The sequence below is a fragment of the Arachis hypogaea genome, chromosome 19 (assembly GCF_003086295.3).
Source record: "Arachis hypogaea cultivar Tifrunner chromosome 19, arahy.Tifrunner.gnm2.J5K5, whole genome shotgun sequence".
NCBI classification, from domain to species: domain Eukaryota; kingdom Viridiplantae; phylum Streptophyta; class Magnoliopsida; order Fabales; family Fabaceae; genus Arachis; species Arachis hypogaea.
In genome coordinates this window covers 81,708,375-81,721,091 of record NC_092054.1, presented here as the reverse complement: position 1 = coordinate 81,721,091, position 12,717 = coordinate 81,708,375, and the positions used below count along the sequence as shown (strand labels likewise).

Here is a 12,717-nt window from a genome sequence, read left to right as displayed (position 1 = left end):
AACCGGTGCACTTGCCGGAAGGAATTTTGCCGATCGTGCAATTTCCTAAATCGTAGCATAACAAGTTTATGCGCATCAAGTTTATGGCGCCGTTGCCGGGGATTGGTTTTCGATTGACAATTCTCAAATTGGAAGTTAACTAGATTGAGCATTTTTTTTGTTTTGATTAATTCAGTACAAGTTACTTGTTGAATTTTAATTTCTGCACTCTGTTACATGCTTTCTTTCTTTATGCCTTTAAATTCAAGCAACTAACTCACTGACTCACTAACTGTTTGAATTAATTCCTCAACTGCTCTAACCATACTCTTCCATTAACCAAGAGTATTTCACTTGTTTGTTGCCTGTGCTGTGTTCTTGTATGACAGGTAGGAGAGGAGAGACATCAACTCCTCCATATACCGAACCAGAGAGGACCCTTCATAGACTTAGAAGGGAAGCAAGAGGGAAGAGAGTACTGGGAGAAGAGGAATCTGAAGGAGAATCTGAGGACAATTTTGAGGAAGCTTTAGATCTCAACATGGATAGAGAAGTTCACCACCATGAGAGAGCTGATGGAAACAATGCCATTCCTGAGAGGAGGGTTCTTAGTTCATACATAAACCCAACCTCTGGGAATTGTGGTAGCAGCATCCAGAAACCACCCATTCAGGCCAACAATTTTGAGCTCAAACCACAGCTAATATCACTTGTGGAGAATCATTGTTCATTTGGTGGGAGTGCTAATGAAGACCCAAACCAACATCTCACAAAATTCCTGAGAATTTGCGACACTGTGAAGTCCAATGGAGTTCAGGAAGATGCCTATAAACTGCTTTTGTTCCCATTTTCACTTAGGGACAAGGCAGCTAAGTGGTTGGAATCATTCCCAAGGGGGAGCCTAACAACATGGGACGAGGTGGAAAGCAAATTTCTGGCACATTTCTACCCCCCACAAAAGGTCAATAGGCTTCGATCTGAGGTTCAGACTTTTAGACAACAAGATGGTGAAACTCTCTACGAGGCATGGGAGAGATTCAAGGATTTGTCAAGGAAATGCCCACCAGACATGTTCCATGACTGGGTGCAATTGCATATTTTCTATGATGGACTGTCTTATGAATCAAGGAAGGCTGTAGACCATTCATCAGGAGGTTCATTGAACAGGAAAAAGACTGTGGAAGAAGCCATTGAAGTGATTGAGACAGTGGCTGAGAATGAGTACTACTATGCATCAGAGAGACACAACACTAAGGGAGTCATGGAGCTGAACCATGTTGATACAATTCTAGCCCAAAACAAGGTGTTTGCCAAGCAACTAGCAGAGCTCACTAGGAAATTAGAAACAAAACAAGTGGCTGCAATACACACACAAGATCAAGAGGAAGAAAGTACTGAAGGAGGTGATTGGGAAGAGGCCAATTATGTAGGAAATCAACAAAGGCAACCATATGATCCACATTCCAACACTTACAACCCAGGCTGGAAAAACCACCCAAACTTTGGGTGGGGAAACCAGCAAAACCAACATAACAAGTCCACATACCAAAACTCCAACCAAAGATCATACCAAGCCACACAAAACACTTACTCTCAACCACCATATCATAGCCAAAATAATCAACCTGCTCAACCTAATCCGAACCAACAATTTCAAGATCAATTAAACAGGATAGAAGGAATGCTTGCAACCATGAGTCAAGACATAACCGAATTGAAAGCTTTTAAGGAAGAAGTAAATTCTAACCTGCAAAACCAAGGAGCTGCCATCCAGAAGCTAGAAAATCAAATTGCGTATTTGTCTAAGCAAACCCCTGGGACAAGCGTTTCTCATGCTGCCAAGGCTATTGCAAGGAAGAATGTAAGGCCATAACCCTCAGAAGCGGAAAGAATCTAAAGGAGATCTCAAAGGAAACCACAGAGGATGAAGCAAAGGAAAATGTGAGAGATAAGGAACAAGGACAATCTTTTACATCGTCTGCAACAAAAGAAAAAGAAAAAGAGGTCCTGAAGCCTTATACACCTAAAGCACCATATCCTCAACGTTTGATGAAAAGTGAAAAGGATGGCCAATTCTCCAGGTTCTTGGAGATTTTCAAGAAGCTTCAAATCAACATTCCGTTTGCTGAGGCAATAGAGCAAATGCCACTCTATGCAAAATTCTTAAAGGAATTAATGACCAAGAAAAGAAGCTGGAGAAACGAGAAAACTGTGTTGTTAACTGAAGAATGCAGTGCCATCATCCAGCACAAATTGCCTCAGAAATTGAAGGATCCAGGCAGTTTCCAAATCCCCTGCATCATAAGAGAAGTCATGGTGGAGAAGGCCTTGTGTGACTTAGGGGCCAGTATCAATTTGATGTCTCTAACAATGATGAGAAGAATGAAGATTGAGGAAGCCAAACCAACAAGAATGGCCCTCCAATTGGCAGATCGAACTTTTAAATTCCCTCATGGGATAGTTGAGGATTTGTTGGTGAAGGTGGGAGATTTTATATTTCCTGCTGATTTTGTGGTGTTAGATATGGAGGAAGAAGCCAAAGCTTCAATAATTCTGGGAAGACCCTTCCTGGCTACTGCTGGAGCCATCATAGATGTACAAAAGGGTGAACTCACTCTTAGACTACATGATGAGAAATTGGTGTTTAACGTATTCAAGGCAATGAGCTATCCATCAGAATCACCAAGGGAATGCATGAGGGTGGATGTAGTGGACATTGCAGTACAAGAAACCTTTGAGGAAACAACAAAGGAAGTGGCAGAGGAGGAGTTCACCAAGGACATAGAAGTTAGTGACATCAAGGCTGCTGAAACAACCATGCCAAACATGCCAGAGATAGTGAAAGAAGAGAAGGAAGCACCAAAACCTGAGCTCAAAGCATTTCCCCCTAATCTCAAGTATGCATACTTGGGTAGTGATGAGAGTCATCCTGTTATCATTAGCTCTGCCCTGAGTCAAGAACAGGAAGAAGAATTGATCAAGGTGCTACAAACTCATCAAGATGCCATTGGATGGACCCTAGCTGATTTGAAGGGGATAAGTTCATCCATATGCATGCATAAAATCTTGTTAGAAGAGGATGCTAGACCCTCCATCCAAGCTCAGAGAAGATTGAATCCCGTCATGAAAGAAGTGGTACAAAAGGAGGTCATGAAGTTATGGCAGGCAGGGGTAATCTACCCCATTTCTGATAGCCCATGGGTTAGTCCCATCCATGTAGTTCCCAAGAAAGGTGGCATAACTGTGGTGCCAAATGAGAGGAACGAACTCATACCCACAAGAACTGTCACTGGGTGGAGGATGTGCATAGACTACAGGAAGCTCAATGAAGCCACCAGAAAAGATCATTTCCCACTCCCATTCATGGATCAGATGCTTGAAAGGCTTGCAGGACATGCTTACTATTGCTTTTTGGATGGATACTCAGGCTATAATCAGATAGTAGTTGATCCTAGAGATCAAGAGAAAACATCATTTGTTTGTCCATATGGAGTTTTTGCTTATAGACGCATGCCCTTTGGATTGTGCAATGCACCTGCCACTTTCCAAAGATGCATGCTGTCCATCTTTTCGGACATGATTGAAAAATTTATTGAGGTCTTCATGGATGATTTTTCTGTGTTTGGAGATTCTTTTCCTAGCTGCCTACACCACCTTGCCTTGGTGCTTAAGAGGTGCCAAGAGACTAACCTAGTATTAAACTGGGAAAAATGTCATTTCATGGTCACAGAAGGAATAGTCCTTGGCCACAAAATCTCTAATAGAGGCATTGAGGTGGACAGAGCTAAGGTGGAACTCATTGAAAAACTACCTCCACCAAGTAATGTCAAGGCAGTTAGGAGTTTTTTGGGACACGCTGGTTTTTACAGAAGGTTTATTAGAGACTTTTCTAAAATAGCCAAACCTTTGAGTAACTTGCTTGTCTCTGATACACCCTTTGTATTTGATAAAAATTGCATGCTAGCCTATGAACGTTTGAAGCAAAAACTTTCCTCTGCACCTATCATTGCCCCACCTGATTGGAACTTACCTTTTGAACTGATGTGTGATGCATCAGACCTTGCTATTGGGGCAGTGTTAGGACAAAGGAAAGACAATTTGGTACATGTGATTTATTATGCCAGTAAAGTCTTGAATGATAACCAAAGGAATTACACAACCACTGAAAAAGAACTCTTGGCAATAGTCTTTGCATTTGACAAATTTAGATCCTATCTCATTGGATCTAAAGTCATTGTCTTCACTGATCATTCAGCTTTAAAATACTTACTTGCTAAACAAGAATCCAAACCAAGACTTATTAGATGGGTTCTTTTGTTGCAGGAATTTGACATTGAAATCAAAGACAAGAAGGGTGTAGAGAACAAGGTGGCAGACCATTTATCAAGGATACCATGTGAAGAAGGAAGCGCACAAAGCACACATATAAATGAGTGCTTTCCTGATGAACAACTCATGGTAATTCACAAAGCACCCTGGTTTGCAGACATAGCAAACTTCAAGGCCACTGGGAGTTTGCCGTTGGAATTTAACAAGCATCAAAGGAAGAAATTGGTAAATGATGCCAAATACTTCATCTGGGATGAACCATACTTGTTCAAAAAATGTTCCGATGGCATACTCAGAAGATGCATATCAGAGGAAGAAGGAAGGGAAGTCTTATGGGACTGCCATGGCTCCACTTATGGAGGATATTTTGCAGGAGAAAGAATAGCAGCTAAGGTGTTGCAGTGTGGTTTTTATTGGCCCACTATCTTCAAAGATGCAAAGGAACTAGTGAAGCACTGCCATGAATGCCAGAAAGCGGGGAACCTGCCAAGAAGAAATGAAATGCCACAACAATTCATTCTGGAACTTGAATTGTTTGATGTATGGGGGATAGATTTCATGGGACCCTTTCCCTCCTCATACTCAAATAATTACATTCTTGTGGCAGTAGACTATGTCTCCAAATGGGTTGAAGCAATAGCAACTCCAACCAATGATAATAAGGTAGTCATGAACTTCCTCAGAAAACACATTTTTTGCCGTTTTGGGGTTCCAAGAGCAATCATCAGTGATGGAGGAAGCCACTTCTGCAACAAACCATTAGAGGCATTGCTTCTAAAATATGGAGTCAAACACAAGGTAGCCACACCATACCATCCACAAACAAGCGGGCAAGCCGAAATATCTAACAGAGAACTCAAAAGGATCCTGGAAAAGACTGTGGGAACTTCAAGGAAGGACTGGTCGATTAAGCTAGATGATGCTCTTTGGGCATATAGGACAGCTTTCAAAACACCAATTGGAATGTCTCCTTACCAACTAGTATACGGAAAAGCTTGCCATTTGCCACTGGAGTTGGAGCACAAGGCATACTGGGCCTTGAAACTTTTGAACTTGGACAGCAAAGCTGCTGGAGAAAGAAGGATGTTGCAAATTCAAGAGTTGGAAGAATTCAGAGCTGAAGCTTATGAGAATGCCAAAATTTACAAAGAAAGAGCAAAGAAGAAGCATGACAGCAACATCGCCCCAAGGAAATTTGAAGAAGGACAAAAAGTATTGCTCTACAATTCTAGGCTGAAGCTATTTCCAGGGAAGCTAAAATCAAGGTGGTCTGGACCATTCCTTGTCACCAAGGTCTCCAAATATGGACAAGTAGAAATCATGGAAGAAAAGTCACAACGAACCTTCATTGTGAACGATCAAAGACTCAAACATTACTTGGGAGATGTGGAGGAGAAGGACAAGGTTAAATATCACCTCAACTGAGGAAGCTGACCGTCAAGCTAATGACGTTAAAGAAGCGCTTGTTGGGAGGCAACCCAACCTGAGGTAATACCCTTTTGCTGTTTCTTTTATTTGTTTCAATAAAAAGGGTGAAGTAGTTTCTGTGTATTGCAAAGAATTAAGTTTGGTGTTTCACACCAAACAATGAATTCGTGGATCAATAATTCAAAGGGGAATGTGTGACTCTAAGTTTGGTGTTCCACCATAAAGATCAACTGAACACAACAACCTTTGAATTATATGAAAGGAACAACCATTCTAAGCAGTCACAGAAATGCTTAAAACCCTTAGCAGCAACTTCATTCCAAAGAGAACTCAAGGATTCAAAGAACAGAGAAGTAAGTGGGAGACTAAGTTTGGTGTTCACACACCAACTTAAGACTCAGATACTTACCCACACATAGTTGAGCTAACCACTCAAGTGCTTGAGAAGCAAGCAACTTCATCACTCTTTGCAGGAAAGGAAACAAGGATCTTAAAGCATGAAGCAACAATTAGGAGAAGAAGGAGAAATCAAATTGTTTCCTGGCAACAAAGAGAAAACAAGGAATTTCACAAGGTGGTATTGTTCCTTGATAATTCTTTAAAAAGGGCAAACAAAAGCATGCTTGTTCTGGTTTAAACTGTAAATGTTGAATCTTTCTGGAATGTGAAGTTTTTAGTATATTTGTCTGTTTATTGCTTTGAATAAAGTGAATGCCTAGATGTTTGGATATAACTTCACCTTCTTAAACAAGTGCTTGCCATGCTTGTTCTGTTTCCAAAAATAAAAGAAAAGTTTGAACAAAAGTAACTTGGCTCAATTAGTGACAAATCAAGTAGAATTAAGTGGTGGTATGCATGCTTGATTGTTTAGTCAGATCACTGGAAATAGAGTGTAGAATTATCATTTTTTGTGTAGAAATTGAAAACTGTCTATGGATCTTGATGAATAAATGTCTTTTGCCATGAAAAAGAAAGAAAAAGAAGAAGAAAAAGCCACTGAAAAAGGGCAACCAAAAAGCAAAAAAAAAAAAATTGAGAAAATAAGCTAGGCACCAATGGTTTGAACTTCTGAGACAAATGCCTGTGGTGTTTATGTATTAAGGATATGCTTGGATGAATAGGTTCTGAGGAGTGTTTCAACACTTGGTAACTTGGGTTAACTAACCCGGGATTATCAACCAAAAGTCCATTATCAAGAGCAACCTAAATACAAAACATTTAGTCACACAAAGAGGTGTTGGGCACCAATGTCTCAAGAAGAAATGTGAACTAAAATGCCTGAAGTGGATATGTGTAGTGCACTGATAAGAAAAAGAAAATGCCAAAGGCTTGTGCAACACATGACACCAAGCAAACAAGGAGCAAATGAGCTCTAAGAAAAAGAAAAGAAAAACAAAGAAGAGAAAAGTGCCAAGGACATAAGAATAACAAGAGGCCATAGCAGTGTTTGATGGATGCAATGAAAAAGTGATAATCTTACCTGATAAGAATGAAAAAGTGATGCTGCAACTTTCTGCTTAAAACCCTTCTGATGAACTTCAAATGCTTGCTAATATAGCCAATGTAATTGCTTTCTGTTTCATACTTTCTTCTCAAATAACTCAGGACTTGCTTAGGGACAAGCAAGTATTAAGTTTGGTGTTGTGATGCCAAGGCATCTTAGGCTAGTTTCACTAGCATTTTTTTGTTAGTTTTAGTTGTTTTATGCATTTTCTTGAGCTTAAAGTAACCAAGAATGGTTAAAAGAATAACAAAGCAATGAACCATCCAAACAGTATGATTTTGATGCAAATTCCATGAGTTTTAGTTATATTACTTGAATGCTATGAATGGAAGATTTCTCATGAAATTTTGAAGACTTTGATGCAATTGTTTGGATGATTTCAGGGAAGAAGAGGCTAGGCAAGGAAGCAACAAAATCAATAAAGGAAGCTTGAATATCACATGTGGAGTTTAAGTTCCAGTTTAAGCCTAAACTGGAGCTTAAACGCCAGAATCATGAAGGCTAAGAAATGCTGAAACTGAAGTTTAACCTCCAGTTTAACCTTAAACTGGAGGTTAAACGCCAGAATGAAAGTCTCACCAAAGAAGCATTTCCACGTTTAACCTCCAGTTTAACCTTAAACTGGAGGTTAAACGCCATGGAATGCACTCAGGAAGATTTCCACCCTCCAACTGGAGGTTAACGCCAGATGAATGCACAGCTATTTCCACGTTTAAGCTCCAGTTTAACCTTAAACTGGAGCTTAAACGTGTTCGACCAAGTTTTCCCTCCAGAGTTGCTTTCTCCTTTCCACGTTTAAGCTCCAGTTTAACCTTAAACTGGAGCTTAAACGTGTTCGACACCTCCAGGGCTACCTTTCTCAGCTTCCACGTTTAAGCTCCAGTTTAACCTTAAACTGGAGCTTAAACGTGTTCGACCTCCAGGATGGCTTTCTCTATTTCCACGTTTAAGCTCCAGTTTAACCTTAAACTGGAGCTTAAACGTGTTCGACCTCCAGGGCTGCCTTTTCTATCTCCACGTTTAAGCTTCAGTTTAACCTTAAACTGAAGCTTAAACGTGTTCGACTAAGTTACCCTCCAGGGCTGCCTTCTTCCATTTCCACGTTTAAGCTTCAGTTTAACCTTAAACTGAAGCTTAAACGTGCTTCCACAAAAGGCATCACTGGAAGTGTCTGGCGTTTAAGCTGCAGTTTAAGCTTAAACTGCAACTTAAACGCCACTCTTGGAAAAGGTTTCTGGGCCAAAAATATTGCGGTTTAAGTTAGTATTTGAGCACAAACATTAACTTAAACTTTGGTATGAAACCCAATTGAATATCATGGTTTATGGGATTGGGCCTGAAGGATTGATGAGTCTGAAATTTCAATTTATTGAGTCATGTGTCATTATTTGATTATCACTAAGTTGGCTCAATGAATGTTACAGAATTTGGATCAACAGCCTCATCAAGATTATGGATCATAAACCCAAGGCAAAAGGAAAGCAGGGAGAGGCCTCAAAGCCTAAGAAACACAACAGAAGCTCAATATAGAAAGTGTATAAATAGGATAGAATTTAAGTTAGGAAGGACTTTTTACCTTTTCATTTTGGCTAGTTTTCATATCTTTGTAATTGAATTCAGAGCTATGACTCACTAAACCCCTTTTCATTGGGTTAGGGAGCTCTATTGTAATTCAATGAATCAATAATAGTTTATCTTCTTCTTCAATCTTTTCTCTTGAATTTTGTTAGAAAGCTTCTCGATCTAATTCCATTGGGTAGTTGTCTTGGGAGAGAAACTACCCATAATTGGAATCCTTCGGAACCTTGGGAAAGGAATGGAGGATTCATGCTAGAGAAGCTTTCTCACAATGAATTGGATTGGGGTTTGGATGGATATTGTGACATGTAATCCTACCAAATTGTGGTTCATGAAACTGTGTGGTAAAATCAGTGATCGAGCATCATCTCTTCTTATGAACATTTAAACCAAGGGATTGGGAATTTGTTTGTTTTTAGAGAGAATTGGTGAGCCAAGGGATTGGGATCCAATCATATAAGATTGCCAAGCAAAATTCAATGAACGCATTGGTTGAGGAAGAGATAAACATGTTTTGATTCGGAGATCTCAATATCTCCTATAACCCAATGAATTCCCCATTTCTGATTTCCACTTTCTCTTTACATTCTGCAACTCAATTCATGCTTAATTTCAGCAATTTAGCTTCTGCTCTTTAATTCATGCAATTTAAGATTCCGCCATTTAAATTTCTTGTCATTTACGTTTCCCGCCAATTTTACATTCCGCAATTCTCATCTAAATCTTGATTCCGCTCAACTAGAACACACTTCTAATCCGAATTGCTCACTCAACCAATCCTTGTGGGATTCGACCTCACTCTATTGTGAGTTTTTACTTGACGATAACCGGTGCACTTGCCGGAAGGAATTTTGCCGATCGTGCAATTTCCTAAATCGTAGCATAACAAGTTTATGCGCATCAAGTTTATGGCGCCGTTGCCGGGGATTGGTTTTCGATTGACAATTCTCAAATTGGAAGTTAACTAGATTGAGCATTTTTTTGTTTTGATTAATTCAGTACAAGTTACTTGTTGAATTTTAATTTCTGCACTCTGTTACATGCTTTCTTTCTTTATGCCTTTAAATTCAAGCAACTAACTCACTGACTCACTAACTGTTTGAATTAATTCCTCAACTGCTCTAACCATACTCTTCCATTAACCAAGAGTATTTCACTTGTTTGTTGCCTGTGCTGTGTTCTTGTATGACAGGTAGGAGAGGAGAGACATCAACTCCTCCATATACCGAACCAGAGAGGACCCTTCATAGACTTAGAAGGGAAGCAAGAGGAAAGAGAGTACTGGGAGAAGAGGAATCTGAAGGAGAATCTGAGGACAATTTTGAGGAAGCTTTAGATCTCAACATGGATAGAGAAGTTCACCACCATGAGAGAGCTGATGGAAACAATGCCATTCCTGAGAGGAGGGTTCTTAGTTCATACATAAACCCAACCTCTGGGAATTGTGGTAGCAGCATCCAGAAACCACCCATTCAGGCCAACAATTTTGAGCTCAAACCACAGCTAATATCACTTGTGGAGAATCATTGTTCATTTGGTGGGAGTGCTAATGAAGACCCAAACCAACATCTCACAAAATTCCTGAGAATTTGCGACACTGTGAAGGACTGCATGAAATTTATTCACTGTTTCCTTGAGACGTTCCTGTGATTCTCAGGTTGATGGATATGGACATGGTGCATATGGAAGTGGTAGTTCTTGGGGGTAATTGGATTATAATTGGGGTGGGTAAGGGTTAGGGTCATATGGATGTGAATGGTGGTGGTTGGCTTGTGAGTGTGGTGGTTCATAGCTATATTGAGGAGGTGGGTTATAGGCATATGATGGGGCTTGTTGGTAACCACAAGGGGGTCCACCATATCTATCATATTGGTACGCACCTTGGAATGGCTCTTGACCATAGTAAACTGGAGGAGGTCGGTTGTCACGAGAAGGTCCACCGTAACTATTGTCTTGGCATGCATTGTAGAATGGTCGTTGTCCATAGTATCTTGGAAGGTGTTGTTCCCGAAAGGGTTGACCAGATCCTCGTGGCTCCTTCCATCTTTGATTGTTTCGACCTTGATGCATGTTCCTGTTATAGCTCCCATTCCTTACAACAATATTAGAACCAAACTCAAAGCGATGGGGGTGAGAACTCATAGTAACTAATAAAAATTAAAAACAAAAATAAAAATAAATAAACAAGCAAAATAAAATATTTACAATAACCAATATTAAGGCACACGTTTGCAATTCCCCGGCAACGGCGCCATTTTTTGACGATTAAATTCTTGCTAGTAAAGAAATTCATAAAAATATAATAACGTTGCAAGTATAGTTTCTAAACCAACAGAGAATCCTTTTGTACAAAAGTTTGGTTGTCACTTAAGCAAACACAATCATATTTATAACCGAAGTATTTAAACCTCGGGTCGTCTCTCAAGGAATTGCAGGGAAGTATGATTTATTATTGGTGATGGAAAAAGGTGTATTTTTTGGTTTTTGAAATAAAGAACAAATAATTTAAATGGCAAGAAAAATAAATTAATAATTATAAAAACTCTTGGCAAGGTATAAGAACTGGAAATTCCATCCTAGTTATCCTTATCAGGTGTGATGAGAATTGCTTATCACTCCCACTTAGTTAACCCTTACTAAATAAAGGAAAGTCAAGTGGACCAATCAATTTGATCCTTAAGTCCTAGTCAATTCCTGTGGAAAGACTAGCTTTAGAGCGATCCAAATCAATCAGCGAAAATTCCAATTTTCAATCAACTGCTAATTTTGATAACTCAAATGTCACCAATTACTTAACCAGAGCCAAAAGGAGAAAAATATAAATTATATTGAAAGCATCATAAATAGAATAAAACAATCATAAATCTGAAATATCGCAAATTATATTAAATAGAATATTCAAATCTAACATGAAAAGAATCATAAGCCAATTTGGCAACATAAGTAATTAACAAGTAAAAGCATTAGAGTAACTAAAAGTAGAAAAGAAACATAAAATTAAAGTTGGAAACATTGAACCTGGAATGGAGTAATAACCTTAAAGTAAAAGAAATCCTAATCATAAAACCTATGAGAGAGGAGAGAGGCTCTCTCTCTCTCTAAAACTACATCTAAAACCTAATAACTGTCTATTCTGAATGTTGTATGAATTGTTGTTATTGATTCCTCCATTCTCTGGCTTCTATTCTGTGTTTCTGGACTTGGATTTGGGCCAAAAAAGGGTCCAGAAATCGCTGGGGGCAACTTCTGCAATTTTCTGCACGTGGCGTCCGTCACGCGTGCACGAGGGTCATACGTTCGCGTCATTTGGAGTTTTTCCTTGTCACGCGTACGCGTCAGTCACACGTACGCATCGCTTGCGTTTTTCTCTAGGCACGCGTCCGCGTCGTCCGCGCGTACGCGTCACTGCGATTTCGCGCTAGGCACGTGTCCGCGTCGTCCACGCGTACTGATGTGTGGAAAACGATCCAACACAAAACTAACCGGCAAGTGCACCGGGTCGCATCAAGTAATAATAACTCACGGGAGTGAGGTCGATCCCACAGGGATTGAAGGATTGAGCAATTTTAGTTTAGTGGTTGATTTAGTCAAGCGAATCAAGATTTGGTTGAGAGATTTGTGATTTGCAGAATTTAAATTGCATAGAAAGTAAAGGAAATGGGTGAATTGCATGAAATTAAAGAGAACTGGAATTTAAAATGCTGAATCTTAAAGAGCAAGAAATTAAATGGCAGAAACTTAGAACGCAAGAAATGTAAATTGCAGATTCTTAAAGTGCAAGAAATGTAAATGGCTTGAATTGTAAAGGGAATTGGGAGTTGGATTTGCAGAAATTAAACAAGGAAAATTAAATTGCAACAAACAGAGAAGCAAAGGATGTCTTGAATTGAACCGGATCT

At 39.5% G+C, this 12,717-nt stretch overlaps 1 non-coding gene across 1 annotated transcript; it reads right to left on the bottom strand.

Annotated features, from left to right (window-relative positions):
• Nucleotides 1-946: 946 nt before the first annotated feature.
• Nucleotides 947-1,050, bottom strand: LOC112781299 (small nucleolar RNA R71). Its single transcript, XR_003192083.1, has one exon. It is a non-coding gene; the product is annotated as a small nucleolar RNA R71 (small nucleolar RNA).
• Between the last annotated feature and the right edge of the window lie 11,667 nt (nt 1,051-12,717).